Below are 18,215 nucleotides of genomic sequence, written 5' to 3' on the forward strand. Positions count from 1 at the left end.
TCCCCCAGGTCAGACTGGCAGTGATCTTGAGACTTTTTCCATCTTCCTCTGCAGCACAGAATGTGGCTCACTTGTCAGGATTATCTGGGTATATCTCACTTAATTACCAGCCATTTCAGAGGCTTCAGGCACTGCTGCATGTTGGTCCTGCCTGCTCTCTGCTTGTGGCACATAATAGTTTAGTCTCTTGTGGGCGGTAATATTTTAGTTGTTGGGATCCGGGTGCTGGGTGGTGCTGCTGGCCTGTGATATACAGGATATCACATTAGATGATCTGGTGGCCCTTCCAGCCTTAAACTTTATGACTATATACTGTAGTTGGGGTGATGTTTAATAGGAACACTTTACAGTAGGCTACCTTTGATGGAATTAGAGAAGTACAGTTAGTGAGATTAGATACATCCTTAGTAAACATTTAGGGATATTTGCTCACTTTTAATGTTATTTCCCTGGTTTAATATTTTTCCTCTAAAAAGCAAGACAAAAATGTATTGAAAGACCAGCATTAAACTCAGCTGATATCAGAATTAAATTGCCAAAAACAGCACATCAAGTAATGCTACTTCAGGTGTTTGAATGCTATGGTTGGCTGTTTGAAATGATTGAGACCCAAACTTGACTCATTCAATTGCTCTTATTTGGATTTTAAAATCATTCCAGTCAAAATAATAAGTCTCTTTCAAAACATTAAATCAAATGAATCACAGATGGAGGTCTCAAGTTAGATTGAATTTCTGCAGATTGTCTATCAAAGAAACCTAATGAAAATGCCAAATGAATAGATCTTAACTGAAATTCAAAATAATTCCCTATAAGGACCTGCACTAACATACATGCTTAGCAAACAGATGAGTTGATATTTAAAGTTTCTCTTTGGTTTTCCCCTTTTGATTCACACTCCTGATCATTTCTAAAGGTTGTGGCATTTACACAGAACATATAGTTTCATAATTTTCAAAAAGCATTTGTTTAACTGCTGCCACTGATGTCAATGGTAAAACTCTTCAACTTCAATGAGAGCAGAGTTAGATGAACACTGAGTGCCCTTGAAAAATCTCCAACTCTATGTTGAAAAGTAATTACAAACAAGCTCCAGGTAATATCATTAATACATTTGTATCTCACTCATGTCATTGTCAGATGCCCATTGGCTTCTATAAGCCACCTTCCTCCAATGTGTTTCAGCCTCATTAGTCAGCTGACCCTGCAATCCAATCCATGCAGATGAGCCCCTCATCCCCTACACAGATTCTCACTGAAGTATATGGTGCTCTGCACCTGAAGAGGTGTCCACCCATGGCATCCACCCATGTGGATCAAGTTGCAGAATCAGCATCTTAATAATAAAAAGTTAAAAAGACAGTTAATAAATCTCTCTGGAGAAATACTTCAATTAGTATATATCGCTCTTAAAAAAAAAAAAGCCCTTCCATTTTTATTATCCAGTACAATTTTTGCAATAAATCAAGTGCCTCACTATAGACTTGTTCCATCATAAGAAATCCTGGATTTAAAAAAAAAAATCAATTTCAGACTCCAATCTGCAATAATGTCAGTACTGGTCATATATTACAAGTACTGTTGACCTAAGCGACTGACAGTCTGTCCTTGATAATGACTTATGCTTTCAGTTTGCTACTTGTTACAGAAATATGCCTTCTATGTCTAGGAATTTAACTTGCTTTAAAGATTATTTTGATGCCTCTTGCCTAAACATGGTTTTAAAATGAGAGAAGATGACATATACTCCTGAACCTTAATGTGTGGAACACAGGAGTCTTTTTTTCCCAGTGTTGATTAACAAAGTGAGCTGTTCTGTACCCTGAAGACACCAAGTGACAATGAAAGGGATTAGAAACAATATGCAATAGAAAGTAAACCCTTCTAGAAAAATCCTACTGAATTTAATATCTATAGATTGTATTGCAGAGGTATAATTCTCTATAAATTTATACCCTGATATACATTTTATAGAAAGGATGCCATTCTATCAGTTTTAGAGTGATTTCTACAAATTTACAATTAATTTCTATAGAATCCTTTTGATTTAATCACTATTAAATTCTGTAGGATTCTTCTGTAAGGGAAATCACAGCTCTGTTGGATGACTTATTCCCGTGGCTCTCAACCTTTCCAGACTACCGTACCCCTTTCAGGAGTCTGATTTGTCTTACGTACCCCAAAGTTTCGCCTCACTTAAAAACTACTTGCTTACAAAATCAGACATAAAAATACAAAAGTGTCACAGTACTCTATTACTGAAAAATTGCTTACTTTCTCATTTTTAACATATAATTATAAAATAAATCAACTGGAATATAAATATTGTACTTACATTTCAGTGTATAGTATATAGAGCAGTACAAACAAGTAATCGTCTGTATGAAATTTTAGTTTGTACTGACGTCACTAGTGCATTTTACATTGCCTGTTGTAAAATCACACAAATATCTAGATGAATTGATTTACCCCCGGAAGACCTGTGTGTACCCCCAGGGTATGTGTACTCCTGGTTGAGAACCACTAATTTACACAATGGAAACCATCATAAGGGACTTTGTGAGATAAAAAGAGCAATATTATTTAGTGAGCTATCATCATCAGAAGTGAAGTTAGTTACCATAAATGATTTGTGGACCATCAGAGCAGTAAAATTAACAGTAAACAGACATACTGGTTTAGGAATTCCCCACTGGCCTGATCCAAATACTTTCTGGCCTCTTTGTGCTCTAGGAGTCGTGCAAATGGACCAGAGCAGGGCTGAGAGTTGAGCCCTGTGGTTTTCTGATTTTTTCTGATGACTATCCATATTAAAAAAGGATTTTTCCAACCCAAAGCATCAGTGAAAAGGAAGTGGGTGATTGGTACATGTGACAACTCAATATTACATAGTGCTTTGAATTTCTAGCATTAAAAAAAAAATTAGGTGAGAAATACCATCCATAAGGTCAGTAAATACTTTTCATGGCAATCCCACACATAACATTTGTTTATATGACTTGTATACAGAGTACCATGCCCAACAGTTTGATGCCCCTGCTTGATGCCCCTGCTTGATGCCCTGTTTGATGCCATCCTGCTTGATGCCCCTTCTGAAGAAAGATAGTCTGCAAAAATCACACGACTAAGATTAGAAGTGACTTGTGTCACCTGGCTTTAAAACCTATACGGGCAAGGGGGGGAAAAATTGTTGCTGCACTCAGCACAAACATTTCCAGCGGATAAAACCATTATTCTTTGTAAACTGGGACTTGTGACTGTAGACAGCAAGGACCAAGGAGAGTATGTTAGAAACAACACTAGCATAATTGAAACAAGCCTAAAAACCCAATGAGATTTCAATAGAGATTGCAATTGGTATATGTAAGCTTGGAACCTATCAGAGGATACAGTGAAAACTTGTTAAGTATAGGGACAGATTTGACATTTGTGAAATATGAAATTTGGGATATCTGCCAAGTGAATCTTGGTAGGTATTCTACAGTTCATTATACAGAAGAGAACACTCAACAGGGAGCCTAGAACAACCTGCTCCATAAGGATCAGAAAAAGATACATAAACCTTAATCTCATTGCATTAAGGATCCATTATACCCTCTGGCTGTGTCTGGGGACTTTAAAGTGGTCACAAGTTAGATCTGCACCCATTGTAAGGTCTCTGTACATGGCTAGAGCAGTGTAAAGGAGCCTTAGTGTTAAGAAGAATCAGGCCTATGTATTTTTTGATCTCTGCAAGTAAACAAAACATTTTGTCAAAGGAAAAAAAATCACATTGATGAAGAATGGAGATAAGGCAAAATCATTGCAGATGCTCCCAGTAAGACACAGAGTGAAATCCTGACCCTGTTACTTTAAAAAAAAAAGTATTTCATAAACTGCTAGGCGTCTTTCTCCAAAATCTTGCAAAATTCATATGAACCACTGTGACAACTGCACCTTTTTCTAAGAGTCCCTTACAATACATAATATTAAACAAGTGTCTTTTTTTAAACATTGCCATTTTACATGGTCTGTGCTCAGAAACCATACTCCTGGGCATGTTTAAGATACTTGGATTGGACAGGCAAACATATTCCTGGGGGAGAGGGCTAAATTTAATTGTCCTACTATTTCAAATCATGGGAGCGGCATTTTGTGACTCTCATGTCTCATTCAGTAGCTATGCTCTGATCTTGCTTTTACTAAAGACTGAAGTTGTGGCAATATGAATAGGGTGATTTGTGTGTGCTCTAAAATATACAATGGCTGTAAAATGTCATCTTGATGACACTACAGCATTATCAGCTATTGCATCTTTGGCTGCTCGTGTTTAAAGAGTAACTTAAATTCATCTGCATGTAAGGCAGATCTTGTATAACGGAAACAAACCTCAGTATAAGGGCTTTTCTCAGTGTAAAAGAATCTCAGGCCTGAGAAATGGAATCCTCAGCTCCAGCTAGCCAGAAAGTCCATTCAGAAGGGCTGCAGTTACCATGAGCTTGTAGTGGGGAAAATAATGGATATGGCCCAGTAGATCTGCAAAGTGCACATGCACCTGGCCAGCCCATACTCCACCTCCACCTTGCATCATGAAGATCTCACCTGCAGCACCCAGGGACCTTCACAAGATCTCTGCTGCTTTTGCCCACTGAAGTGCCAACATATCGTTTGAGATACTTTTGGGCCCGACATGCTGACAGAACATCCTCCCAGGATTTGCTACTTAATGAATCAATGTCACTTGAGACTGGTGACATGGGAAAGTAGATAGGCAAAGATGACACAAAAAGATATGCTCAAAGGTAGTTCACAGCAGCAGGTAAATACTGTACTGTGTGTCATGGAAAATAAGAAGAGAATGCCTGACAGAATGACAGAAGAATGTTTTCATTTATAACGGAATAAATCTGATTTAGTATTACAAATCTGCAAATATGCTGATCTCTTCTATTTTCTGTTCTCCTAAACCAATATATATAAAACCAAAAAGCAACACAATTCTGCAAAACGTATGTAAGCAATCCTCACTTCTCCAAACAGTGCCACCAGCTTCAATGCTGTAAGTCTAGCCAAATTGTCCTACATGACTTGTTTTCAATGGTCCTGTAGCATCGAATGAATATACTGGTGGCAAGCATCTATCTATTTGAACAACAAATTTAACTACTCTATTAGTTCATTTCTTACCTTTTTTCCCATTCAGTCTACATAATTGTACCGGACACAGACCCAATACAGCAGCATAGACAACAGTGATAATGGAGAAGATAAAGTAGTTTGTGAAAATGGAAGAAATTAATTCACAAACTCATCCAAATTTATCTTAATACAATTATATTACATATACAGTGGATACCAAGTTTGATTTGATATTAGAGGAAGCATATTACTCTTAATTCACATAAAAGGGTTAAATGATAAACTGTTTGAGCTATGAGGCAGTAATATATAAATATTCAGTATCTATCCACCCATAAATTCCAAAAGGGCTAATAGAGAAACTACACATAAACATTAAAAATAGTGGTTTAATCTCTCCAAAGGTTAACATTTCAATGAATTACATGAAGGTAAACATGCCTTTCTCTATAGGTACATGAAGAGTAAATTGTATTTACTTTCAGGATAGTGTGGTAAATTCAGTGAATGGAACACTGAGATTAATACAAATGAATCCCATAAACATTAACAATGGTCACCTAATTATGAGCTCCATAAAAGGTAACCCAAGTAAGAGATGTTGTAAGGGCACTAAAATGTCTGCTAACTAAAGACAGCAAAAAAATCTCCAGATCCTCTTAAACTACCAAATTATTCATAACAACTCATTAATGAATTCCTTATCTAAAACTCATGAGAATACTATAGACTGATCAATTTTCAGTTTGTCTTGAAGAGTTTAGGCCCACATTAACTCTAATCATAATCAAAAGATCACTTTCCTTCTCCTTTTAAACCCCTTGCACCAGATCCTCACCTACAGCTGAGATGTACACAGCAAAGGATGGGGGAAGGAGTACACAGTGCTCACTTTTTCATTCATCCTGGCTTTTTTGCAAGGCTTTTCCCCCAGTGTTACATCATCTGCCATAGGCAGCTAAGGACTGTGGGGAGGGAATGTAAGGAATCCCCACACACGCCTCTTATACCAGTCTCAGAGGTGGGTGAGATAGGCATCTGTACACTGACTTTTTGCCACCAGAGTATCTCCCTTGAGTAGGGTAACCCTCTTGTGGCCCCTTAGTGCCACTAGCAGAATCTGGCTCCTTAGAACAGCTGGAGAGCCAGATTCTGCTAGTGGCACTAATGTGAAGAGACACCACAAACACTTGAGAATCTGGTCTATTGTTTCTAACAATGAAGCATGTCGAAGCATTTCAGTGAATTGAAAATCCAGCACCATGGAAAGTGCTATGAAAAACTAGCCATGTAACCATCTACAAACATGTACAACAATCCCTATTTCCAGCAATAATCCCATTATCCTCACATTCAATTAAATCCAGCAAGTGTATTTGAAACACCTTTCACAGAATCCCAAGCCCTAAGGCCTCAATTTTGGCTGCTCTTCTCAAGGACTCACAGGACCTCAGGACAAAAGTCTGGATGTTCTCCTCATGAAATCCCAAATAACCAGAACTCAAGCATAATACTCCCTTAAAGGCTTCCAGGCTCTCTGGCCCCAAGTCACGCTACTCTCCTAAATGAATCCTAGACCCACTTACCACAAGAAATTGTGAAATCTAGCTTTTAATAGCTTTACTGCCAGACTCCTCTGTAAACTGTAGCAAGGTAACTTTTCCTATTATTGTCTCAGTAGCTTCTGAAATAACACCAAACAAGCTGCCCCATAATCCACAGTACAAGGAAGAAGCTACGAGCATGAATCTATGGGATGACCCAATATAAGTGATTAACATACAACTTAAGCCACACTAGGGACTATTACGGCAACAGAGAGCATGACTGCAGTCAGAAAGTAGGGGATTGTTACCAGAGAAACGAAGATAAGCAAGAACAGTGTTTCTATAGCAACTGGGAGACATCCACAGAGTCTTCCTAACAACTGCGGTAGTGATAATGAAGTGGCAAAGAAGCATCTCCTATACCTGCCCCCTCTCTGGAGGTGGGCAAGAGCCCGGGGTTGATTATCTCACACTTAGGACATGACTAATTAGGATGATCTAAGGATTTATCAGCAACATTGCATGTTAGATCCTCTGATTCCTAAGGGCCAGATGGTGCCTGGCCCCTGTAACAAAAGTGAAAGGAGTGCACATTCTCCAGAATACAAAGACTGATCCCTCTTTCAGTGCTCCTTGGAGTGCAAGCCACCCCAAAGGGGGATAGCAGAAGCACAGAAAAGATGGAAATACGGCCCACTGTGTAGTACTGTGCCTTTCAGGCACAATTTGGCCACAGCTAATCAGCCAGCTGCACAATGAAATTTAGTGCAGGATAAAATAAATTGGAATGTAACTCCTGCCAACTTAACCCTTATTTTTAAGCTGTTACATTTTCCAAGATTAATGGTATCTCCCTAGATCCCCATATAATACGGGCTAGCACACTTTGAAGGCAGTTACTGTAGACACTTCTTGCATACCCTCACCGCTCAACAAACTGAGCATATGGAGACTTTTTTAAAAGAAATTCTCCATATGATAGGGGAAAACAGACTGAAAGATCAAATTTATCTACACTTGTACTGGGTAATACAAAGACATGCAAACAGAAAAGAAAAAAATAAACTAGGTTTGAAAGAACAAATAGATATATTTTCATAGGAACTAATATGTAATCACACACCAGAACTTTATGATGTTGGATTGTAAACAGTAACCTGGTCCCTAACTAAGCTCATGAACTGTGACTGTCTCCCTACCTTGAGGATGGAGATGTTATCCTTTTGTAGCCTCAAACAAACCAACCCACAGTCTCACTTGCTATTCAATCTAGGAGAGGGACTACTGAGATTTTATTATAGGCTCATGCCTTAGGTCCAGCCTGTAGACAAGCCTGAGACATGATTCTTATAAGGCCGTGCTATTTATTTATACAGAGTTAATCATATCCTAGAAACAAATTTAAAACAGTGTTAGGATGAGTGTTTTGTTCAAAGGGAAAGTTAAAAATGGGATATGTAGCTCCAAACTGGACTATAGGAAGGATGGGGGAAAGGATGAAGCTGTCTGGCAGACCAACTGTGTCATTCTGGGACAGGGAAAGCTGACTTGGAAAGAAGAAGGAGGGAATGAGATGCAGAGGCTGGTGAAACTGGACCTCTCAATATAACTAAGGGACTTTTCCCCTTTATTAGGTAAACAGTTGGACTGTCAGAAAAGCCTAATGCAAAGGGGAGGGAAAGAGGGGGAGTTAGGGCAATCAAGGGTGGGTACAGAAGGAAGACCTATCCCAAAAGAAGTTAATGAGCACCAGGAAAAGTTAATGCCAGGGTTTGTTTCAGTCTCATTGCAATAATGTTGTGCTCAGCTTGTTAAGAGAGTGTTTCCTTTCAATCCTCCCTTCCATTCAGCATGGAACACTTTCACTCCAAAAAAAAAACAAACAAACAAAAAAACACCACATTCTAATCAACCCGCTTTAAATGACACTCCTTTCCTTTCTGAAAATTTCTAAAACTAAAAAAAACAATTCTATAACTCCGACTGGCACCAGAACAGCACATCAGTCACACCACACACTAACCTTCACACAGTTCAGAATCACCATCAAGTAGTAAGAACTGACATAAGGCTCAGTTTTCAAATATAGTTACTTTAGTGGGACATTCCAGCCTCTAACTGCAATGCTTAAAACAGACCCTTGGAAGGTAAAATGGGCATTTACATGCCTAGGTGCCCATTGATGTGTTCTAACAAAGGAACTCGACATCTCATTTTGGTGCCCATATTTGAAAACTTGGCTCCATGTGTACCCATTTGAATCCAGACTTTCCATAAATCTGAGTTTGACCAGGGCAGCTATGCAGTTGTGACTTATGATGCTGCTTCAGGAAATAAATTATGCTCCCTTCATGGGGGCATGACTAATAATTTGGCTTTGAATTTGCCACTCTGTGGATGGAACAAACTCATGTTTTCTGGTGGCTCCACATTTTGTTATATAATATAATAATGGACCATGCCTGCCCTGGAGAGTTTACATTGTAAACCGAGAATACAGATTAAGGGTGGGAGAGGAACACAGGCACAGAAAAGTGATCTGCCCAAAGCCAGAGTGGAAAATGGAATCCAGGTCTTCTGATTCCCAGTCCAATGCTCTGTTCACTGAGCCACATAGATTCCAAGTTTTTGTGCTTCTGCATTTTTAATCTATACATAAACTTTTATGTGAAATTGTATAGATGTTAATGGATGAGAAATTTAGCATATTTTCCAAGGGTTCTCAACAATGCTGAGGGGGAGGGAGTGTTAGAGAAGGAGGAGGAGGATCTGATATGTTTTGAGTGCTGATCTTTGATATGAGGGTCCTGGCTAGTCCAAGAGTAATTATCTGCAGCTAGAATCAAATTTCAGTCTTGATCCAAAAATGACAGTACATGTGATGTGAATATTTAATGAGAAGTCCATCTGTTAAAATAACATGGAACAAAAATCTCTTTGGCTAAAATATGCTGTGACAAGACCATTTTGTCACTGCATGCATATTATAAATATCAAAGCAAAGTGTAATCTTCCACATACTAGTGTTAAGCCACAGAAACTGACAAAGTAATAAGTTTAATATATATATACACACACACACTCACAACCTCAAAGGCAAGACAATTCAGTTAAGACAAACTCTATCCCAAACTGACTACGCAGCATGCCCACATATTAGAAGACAGACAATAGGTAACAGCACAAAGTGTTCTTTAAAGAAAAGAAAGAAAACAAAAGGGGGCGGGGTAGGAGGAGTAGCTAACAGTATATGGATTCACTGTTTAAGACAGAATTTGAGAGGAGAAGGAAAGCAGCAGAAGCTAAGGAGAAAGGAATAGCAGAGAGCTCAAAACTTCTGGTTAAACATTGTCAGAATGTAAATGTGCAGCAAAGTCTTTATCAAAGATACATTTTAAAACAATAACACCATTTGCATTCTGTTTGTCAGGTCAACACCGTGGGTGGGATGAGGTGCATTTGTTAAGTTACATTTTTCAGCATTTAGCCCCTAATCATCATGTGTTTGAATTGTTATCCTGTGATCTCCCCAGGACAGACATAAAGGAGCAAATCCCATGCTGGTGTGAATGGTCATAGTTCCATTGTGGAGCTATGAAAATTCATACCAGCTGAGGATCTGCCCAAACCCTCTCTGCATTTGTAAAGCACTGGGGATGCGTAGGATATTTCATAAATGTTAAATTATAATTTTAAACAAGAAATCTTTGCTGCTACGATGGAGACATGTCAATGTCAGAAGATCAGGTCTGGCCTGCCCTGCCCACATCAGCAATAGTGGATAAATCTTGGTACTGGAGTCTAAGGCTCTGCCTACACTTCTAAAAAGGTGTATTTTTTTACCTCAGAGTAATGAATGGACATGAGCTATCACAAGATAAAAGCACAGTGAAAACTGAGCAGTGAAATAAGAGTGTCTACAGAGGGGTTTTCACCAGTTTAATTAAATTGCTTTAAAAAACAATTTAAGTTAAATTGGTGCAACTCTCTTGTATAGACAAGGACTTCAGAGTAGAGCTCGGTGAAAGCTTTTTTGAAAAATAGTTTATTTACTGAAAACTGCAGTTTCGGATCAATTGAAACTATTTGCATATTTGAGCTGAATTTGGCAAATTGTTTCAGCTCAAAAAATATAGAAAAAATAAAAAAAAATTATGGTGACTTTTTTTAAAATAAAATCATTGACTTTTCATTTCAAACCTATGTTTCATTTAGAAATTTATCTAGATTTATTTTAAAAGCACACCTGAAAAACAAAACAAAAAAAGGAAAGGAAAAAGAAAAGAAAAATACATTTCAGGTTGAATTAAATGTTTTGTTCAACCTGAGACAAAATTTCTTCAGTTTCTTGTTTCAGCAAGCAAAACTGACAAAATTCTGTTCTGGGTAGACTCAAAGCCATTTTTTCATCGAACCTAAAAAAAATCAATTATTCGCTCAGTTCTATCGAAAAGGATACGGACGATCAGCAGAGGGTGGATGAAGTCTGGGCTAAAAACAGTCTCCACACTTTGGTCCCAGTCCTACCAGACCTTACTTGTACCTATAATTCTATTAAAGTCAAAGAACCCAATCCCAGTTTTCAATGGGGCTGCAGTTCGCTCATTTATACTGTATCTGGCCCAATGGATCTATGGATCTATTCATGAGAATTGCAGGATTGGCCCATAAAGTAACAGACACTGCCAAACATTGCTCCCCAGGCCATGACACTTTCAGCTATAAAGAAAAATAAAAAAATTAAACCCCATGGATCAGGTATTATAAAGTTTAATCTATTTAATTATTTTAATAGGTTTTTATTAATCCTGTTTTATGGGAGAAAGCTTTATAAAATGACAGATTTTGTGGTATGCCTCTGAGTCACCCTGAACAGAATCGTTGGGTTTGTGTGGGGCAGGACTCAAGTTTTCTAGGTCAGTGAGGCCCCTTTAGCCAGGGATACTAGAAGCACAGCTTGTGCTGCTATCTCCTCCATAGAAGGACTTCCTCACATCAACATATCCTTCATATGACAGGTGTAACAAAGCAGAATTTGGCTCATGAAATACAGTGCCTGTGTTGAGGGGCCGTTCATTATTTTAATTGGTCTACTGAAATTGGAAAAAGTATTCTCTGGAAGCTTTTGAGAAAGACTTAACATTATATCTGTCCTGCAGGGTGACTTCTACTGAAGAATACCACATTACTGTAAAATAAATTTCTGCATTGATAGGTATCCTAGTATTAACAATTTATACTGTATTTTGGGTATTAAGTTGCTAGGAAGTTTACACATTTGATCAGGCTAAAATTCAGCTGCAGTTAATTTAAAAAATAACATCAGTTACTTATGAATAAATATTTTCAAATTATTTTCAATGTGAATTTTATATATAGTAAATATATGACAGTAAAAACTATAAAGGTATGAAACAGTTCTTCTAACCTTGATGTTTTTCCAACCTAGATCAATCTTTCCAAACTGATATACAATCCACAAAAAGCCCACATCCCCAAGTGACTTATATACAAGGAATGAAACACTCTACAGTATAATATTAATTGCTTCCTTTTAAAAGCTTTTCATTTGGCACAGATTTATGTAGATGCTTCTTAATGATAGCGTAGACGACTTCTCAGCTTTCCTACAGGTTCCTACAAAAATATTTAAAGTGCTTTAGTGGAGCAGCTACTTTATAGTTTTGCATTTTACAGTTGTGCCGAGGGGGTAGAATGGAGTCAGGCTATTCAGAGAAGAATTTATTTTCCATTTTTATGGAAACTCCAAGCTCAGATACATTTTTAGATACTTTTCCAAGTGAAGATATCATCCAACTTCTGAATTCAATAGATATTTTACTCATTGAACACAGGGAATGATACTGTGAGCCTAAATCTCCAGTTATTTATACCCATTACTCCATTGACAATAGAGTTAGTCCCAATTTACACATGTGTAAATGAGAATGGAATCTGATTTTGTATATAATTCTCCTAACAGCTGTTTTGACTAGCTAAGTAACACCTTTAATGACTGGTCCCACAGACTTACTCACACACTTAACTTTACACACTGTGAATAGCCCCACTGACTTCAGGGGGGGCTACTCATAGTGTGTAAAGTGAAACATGTGAAAAGTGTTTACAGGATGCCTTATTGCAAATGGCCTTTAGGATCAGAAAGAACGTGTTTAATAACCACTATTTCACTGCCAGCTGACATAATTCATGCAATTTTTTGGTGGGGGGGCATGGGGGTGTCAGTCTTTTTCTTACCCATGTTTTGTATGAATGGGAAATAACCTGATCTGATTAATGTGAGAAAAGACCCCAAATATCTTAGCTCACTGTGTATAATTATGGATATGGATATGTTCTCTTTACACTAGGTCTTAAATTCTAAAGATAAAAGCTGAAAACTGTTTACGTAAAGGATGGACATTTGGGATCTGAGTATAAGAGAAGCATGCATAATTGTGCATGCAAAAGTGCAACTGCAGTCTCAATAACTGCATGCACAAGTCAGGTACATATTTGCAAATACGTTATTGATAACCCAACCATTTGAGTTCAGTTTGCCTTATCAGATAGATAATGTATTTTTGTTGCTCTGTCAGAGACAGACTTCTTTCGTATCATTTCATATATTTTAACCGTACCTTCCCAACAAATGTCAGTCTGGTTTAGTGGATTTAAGAAAATGGCTGTGTTATGTTCCTAACTGAATCCTATTTTCATACATGCCCCGTATATCCCTGTAACAGAAGCACACGCATACTCCATTCAGATAAAACTGTTCACTCTTGTCTTTCTTTTAATTCCTTACACTTTTATGAGAAGGTACACATCTACTGAGATCTGATATAGGAAATACCATCAGACACAGATGTCAGTGTTTTCTACTACATAATATACAGATATATTTAAAATTGACTGGTTATATATCTGAAAGTCTGACTCTAGAATTTCAGTAATAGTCTGGTGACTAGCCAGTTATATTCAGGTTCTAGCATTTTGGTGCTACTCTGGGACTCACTGAAGACGAGACAATAGCATCTACTCAGTGTGAGTAAGCAGGGCAGACTGAGCCTTTAATTAATAAGGACTAGATTCCATAAACCATACTCATCTTAAGTAGCACCTACACGCTAGGCAGCAGAATCTGGCTCTTAATGTTCTCACAATGCTTTGAAGATGCAATCCTACATATTATTTCCTTCATGCTGTACAGAAACATATTACTATGTATGGTGACAGAATTTAGGGCTTGAGCCAAAGCCTTCTGAAGTCAAGGGAAATCTTTTCACTGATATCAATGGGCTTTGGCTCAGTCCCCCAAAGCATTTCTTTTAGGATGGAAAAAGTAGATGACATCTTGCACAACCCTTAAAAAAAAGACCACTGCCATCTCCCACCTCTAAACCATCTGTACCTAATTATCACACTGTTAATTAGAATTATCCAAAGAGGCTGAATTTGCAAAGTTTGACTCTTGTACTGAACTTTGCCTTTTGGTTATCAAAAGAGAAAGGACATTAATGATCCAGTTTATATTAATTTGCTTCAGCCACTTCTCTAGCATCTGACAACATTAGCTACTTAAGTGACATTTGCCTTCGTGCCTTGTCAAACTTAAATATTTAATGAAAAAGGAATATGATAAAAACAAGTACCCAGTGAACAGTAACATAATTTCTAACAATAATGTGAATTCCAATGAAGACACTCATGATTTCCTAGAGGAAAAAAATAATCTTCTAAAGTTTGTAAATGATAAATATTTCATGCATGATAAGGTTCGGTCTATGGAAATTTTATTAAAGATACTGCCCTTTTTGCTACTTAGAAAGCAATAAAAACTTTCCACTTTTATAATATAACAGCAGATTCTCAAGAAGTCAGAGTATATCTTTTATGGTTTCTCAAAAATAATTCCCTGATATATTCCATAATGTAATATGTATATGTATAATATATATTCATTCCATACAAACCCCCGTACATTAATAGAACTTTACAGTTGCATTGTTAAAACATGCAAAATCAGGAAATAACAATGTAAAGGTTGTTTCTGCAAAAAGACAGTTACCTTTTCTGTAACTGGTGTTCTTTGAGATGTGTTGCTCATGTCTATTCCACAATAGATGAGCGTGCTTGCTACGTGCACCAGTGTCGGAAGTTTATCCCCTACAGTACCTGTAGGGTGCAGAGCCCCCCGCAACCCCTGGAGTGGCGTCTGCCTGGCACGGTATAAGGGGAGCTGCACGCTGCCTCCACCCTCAGTTCCTTCTTGCCAGACAACTCCGACAGAGGGGAAGGAGGGTGGGATGTGGAATAGACATGAGCAACACATCTCGAAGAACACCTGTTACGGAAAAGGTAACTGTCTTTTCTTCTTCGAGTGATTGATCATGTGTATTCCACAATAGGTGATGCCAAGCTATATCTGTTGGAGGTGGGTAGGACAGAGTTCCCAGGACACAAGTTCCCAGGACAGAGGACAGCCCTGCCGAACCTGGCGTCATCCCTGGTTTGGGGGACAATTGCATAGTGTGAGGTGAACGTGTGAACCGAAGACCACGTGGCGGCCCTACAAATGTCCTGGATGGGGACATGGGCCACGAAGGCAGCCGATGAGGCCTGCGCCCGAGTCAAGTGTGACCTCACAATGGGTGGCAGGGGAACAACCACCAGCTCATAACAGGAACGGATGCACAAAGTGATCTGATTGGAAAACAGCTGAGTGGAAATCGTCTGACCCCTAGCGCGCTCAGCTGAGGAGACGAACAGTTGCGAGGACCTTCTGAATGGCTTGGTCCACTTGAGGTAGAAAGCCAGAGCCCACCGCTCATCGAGCATGTGGAGACGGCGCTCCCCACTGGACGCGTGGGGCTTGGGGCAGAGCGGTAGAAAAATGTTCTGACTTATGTGGTAGGCAGAGACCACCTTTGGGAGGAAGGCGGCGTGTGGGCGGAGCTGGACCTTGTCTTTATGAAAGACTGTGTATGGCGGCTCGGAGGTCAGTGCCCTGAGCTCTGAGACTCGCCTGGCCGATGTGATTGCAACCAGGAAGGCCACCGTCCACGAGAAGTGAGACCAGGAGCACGTGGCCAGTGGTTCAAACAGGGGCCCCGTGAAACGAGCCAACACCAAGTTTAGGTCCCACTGCGGGACCGGGGGTCTAGAATACGGAAAAAGACGGTCCAAACCCTTAAGGAACCGGCCAGTCATAGCATGGGAAAATACCATGTGCCCTTGCACCGGCGGATGGAAGGCCGATATGGCTGCCCGGTGCACCTTGACTGATGAGGGCACCAGGCCCTGGGCCCTCAAGTGGAGGAGGTAATCAAGGATAAGCTGGATCGGGACAGTCACCGGGGAGACATTCTGGTCCGTCGCCCACCTAGAAAACCGAGACCACCTCACCAAAGAAGCGCAGTGAGTGGAGGGCCGTCTACTTTCGAGGAGGACGCACTGAACCTGTTCTGAGCACGCTCTTTCCTCTCCACCTAACAACTGAGCAGCCATGCCGCGAGGTGAAGACCCGCCAGGTTGGGGTGGAGGAGCCGGCCCTGGTCCTGAGAGAGCAGGTCCAGGCGGAGCGGCAACGGCCACGGCAGTGCTACCACCAGCCCTGTGAGGGTCCCGTACCAATGCTGCCTGGGCCATGCCGGGGCAATCAGGAGGACCTGGGCCTTGTCCATCTCTATCTTCTCCAGGACCCTACTGATTAGAGGGAATGGGGGAAAGGCGTAGAGAAGCCGGCCTGACCAGGACAGGAGAAAGGCATTGGAGATAGCACCCCTCCCCAGACCCCCACTGGAGCAGAACCGGGGGCATCGCCAGTTCCGCCAAGTCACGAACAGGTCCACCTGGGGAGTTCCCCACCTTCAGAAGAGCCGGTGGGCCACTTCTGGGTGGAGGGACCACTCGTGTTGCGAGGAAAAGTCCCTGCTCAAGTGATCCGCCCTCTCATTCTGGGTGCCCGGTAGGTGGAAGGCCCTCAGGTGGATGTCGTGGGCTATACAGAAGTCCCACAGCCTGAGGCTTCACGGCAGAGGATCGGGCCCCGTCTTGCCTGTTGATATAGAACATTGAGGCCGTGCTGTCCGTGAGGACCCTGACTACCTTGCTCTCCAGGTGCAAGCGGAAGGCCATACACGCCAGCCACACTGCCCTGAGCTCCTTGGCATTTATATGTAAGGTCAGGCCTTGAGCCAACCACAAGCCTTGGGTCTGAAAGTTCCCCACATGGGCCCCCCAACCCAGGTCCGACACATTGGACACCAGCTCCCACGACGGGGCCCTGTCCCTGAACGGGACCCCTTGAAGCATGTTGTTTGGGGTGGACCACCACCGTAAGGAGGTGATCACAGAGTCCGGCATGGTGAGGACCTTATCCATCCTGTCCGTGGCCTGGGAGAACTTCGAGGCCAATCAGAGCTGGAGGGGCCTCATCCTGAGTCTGGTGTAACGGACCACATTCGTGCATGCCAACATGTGACCCAAGAGTTGTAGGGAACCTTGTGACAGAGCTGATGAGACCTTTCAGCGTCTCAAATCTGTCTGGCGGGATGATGGAGGCCAGGGAGATCATGCGGAACTTGAGTTTCACCATGTACAGGTTCAGACCTCGGGGGTCCAGGATGGGCCTGAGCCCCCCTTTGGCCTTCAGGATAAGGAAATAATGGGATTAATACCTCTTGCCCATGAACTCCTCAGTCACCGCCTCTATCGCTCCTAGAGCTAGGAGCCGCCCAACCTCCTGCTCGAGCAGATCTTCATACGAGGGGTCCCCCAAGGGGGCTGGGGGTGGTTGGGCGGGGAGGAAGTAAATTGGATGGTGTAACCCCAGGAGATGGTGTTGTGAAGGAAAATTTAATAGGCCTCAGACTTTGGTCAAGCCTGTCTAGGCCTTAGATAATGGTCAAGCTTGTTTCTGTGTATAAGGGGCAGGAGGGAAGGCAAAATAGAAAGTTTTAAGCAGAACAATTTGTAACAGACAGGCATGTTAAAGTGTAACCACAACAGTAGTGTTAAACCACAAAAGAAACACCTGTGAATAACAGGAAAAAGCTTGTTTTTCTATACCGCAAATAAGGAAGCTTGTTTTGATAGATTCCTAACAAGGCAAAATATCAGTGCAAAAATATGTGTAACCAGTTGTGGTTTTAAACTAAATAAGCTCCTGTATTTCTGTATTCAGCAGAGCAGCCCTGCCTGTCTCTCCTTGCAATGCACATTGCTTGAAATAAAAGGCCTCAAACTGGTTCTGATCCAAACACAACACAAGGACATTTTTTCCGTCACAGTGTTGAGGACCCATTGGTCTGAGGTTAGCCATGACCATTCTGGGAGGAAAGCACACAACCGGTTGGAGAAGGGAAGCTTTATTGGGGATGGATCCCTGATGAGGACTGGTGGGGTGCCCCCGAGTGTCCCGTCAAAAACTTGCCCTTGGAGGACGCAGGCTGGGGGGCAGGCCAAGACTGCCTCTGAGGTAGTCTCTTATAGACCCACTGCTTCTTACGGTTGGCCTCGTACTTTGGGAGGGCAGCCTGGGCAGGA

This window comes from Lepidochelys kempii, chromosome 12 (genome assembly GCF_965140265.1).
Source record: "Lepidochelys kempii isolate rLepKem1 chromosome 12, rLepKem1.hap2, whole genome shotgun sequence".
In the NCBI taxonomy this organism is placed as follows: domain Eukaryota; kingdom Metazoa; phylum Chordata; order Testudines; family Cheloniidae; genus Lepidochelys; species Lepidochelys kempii.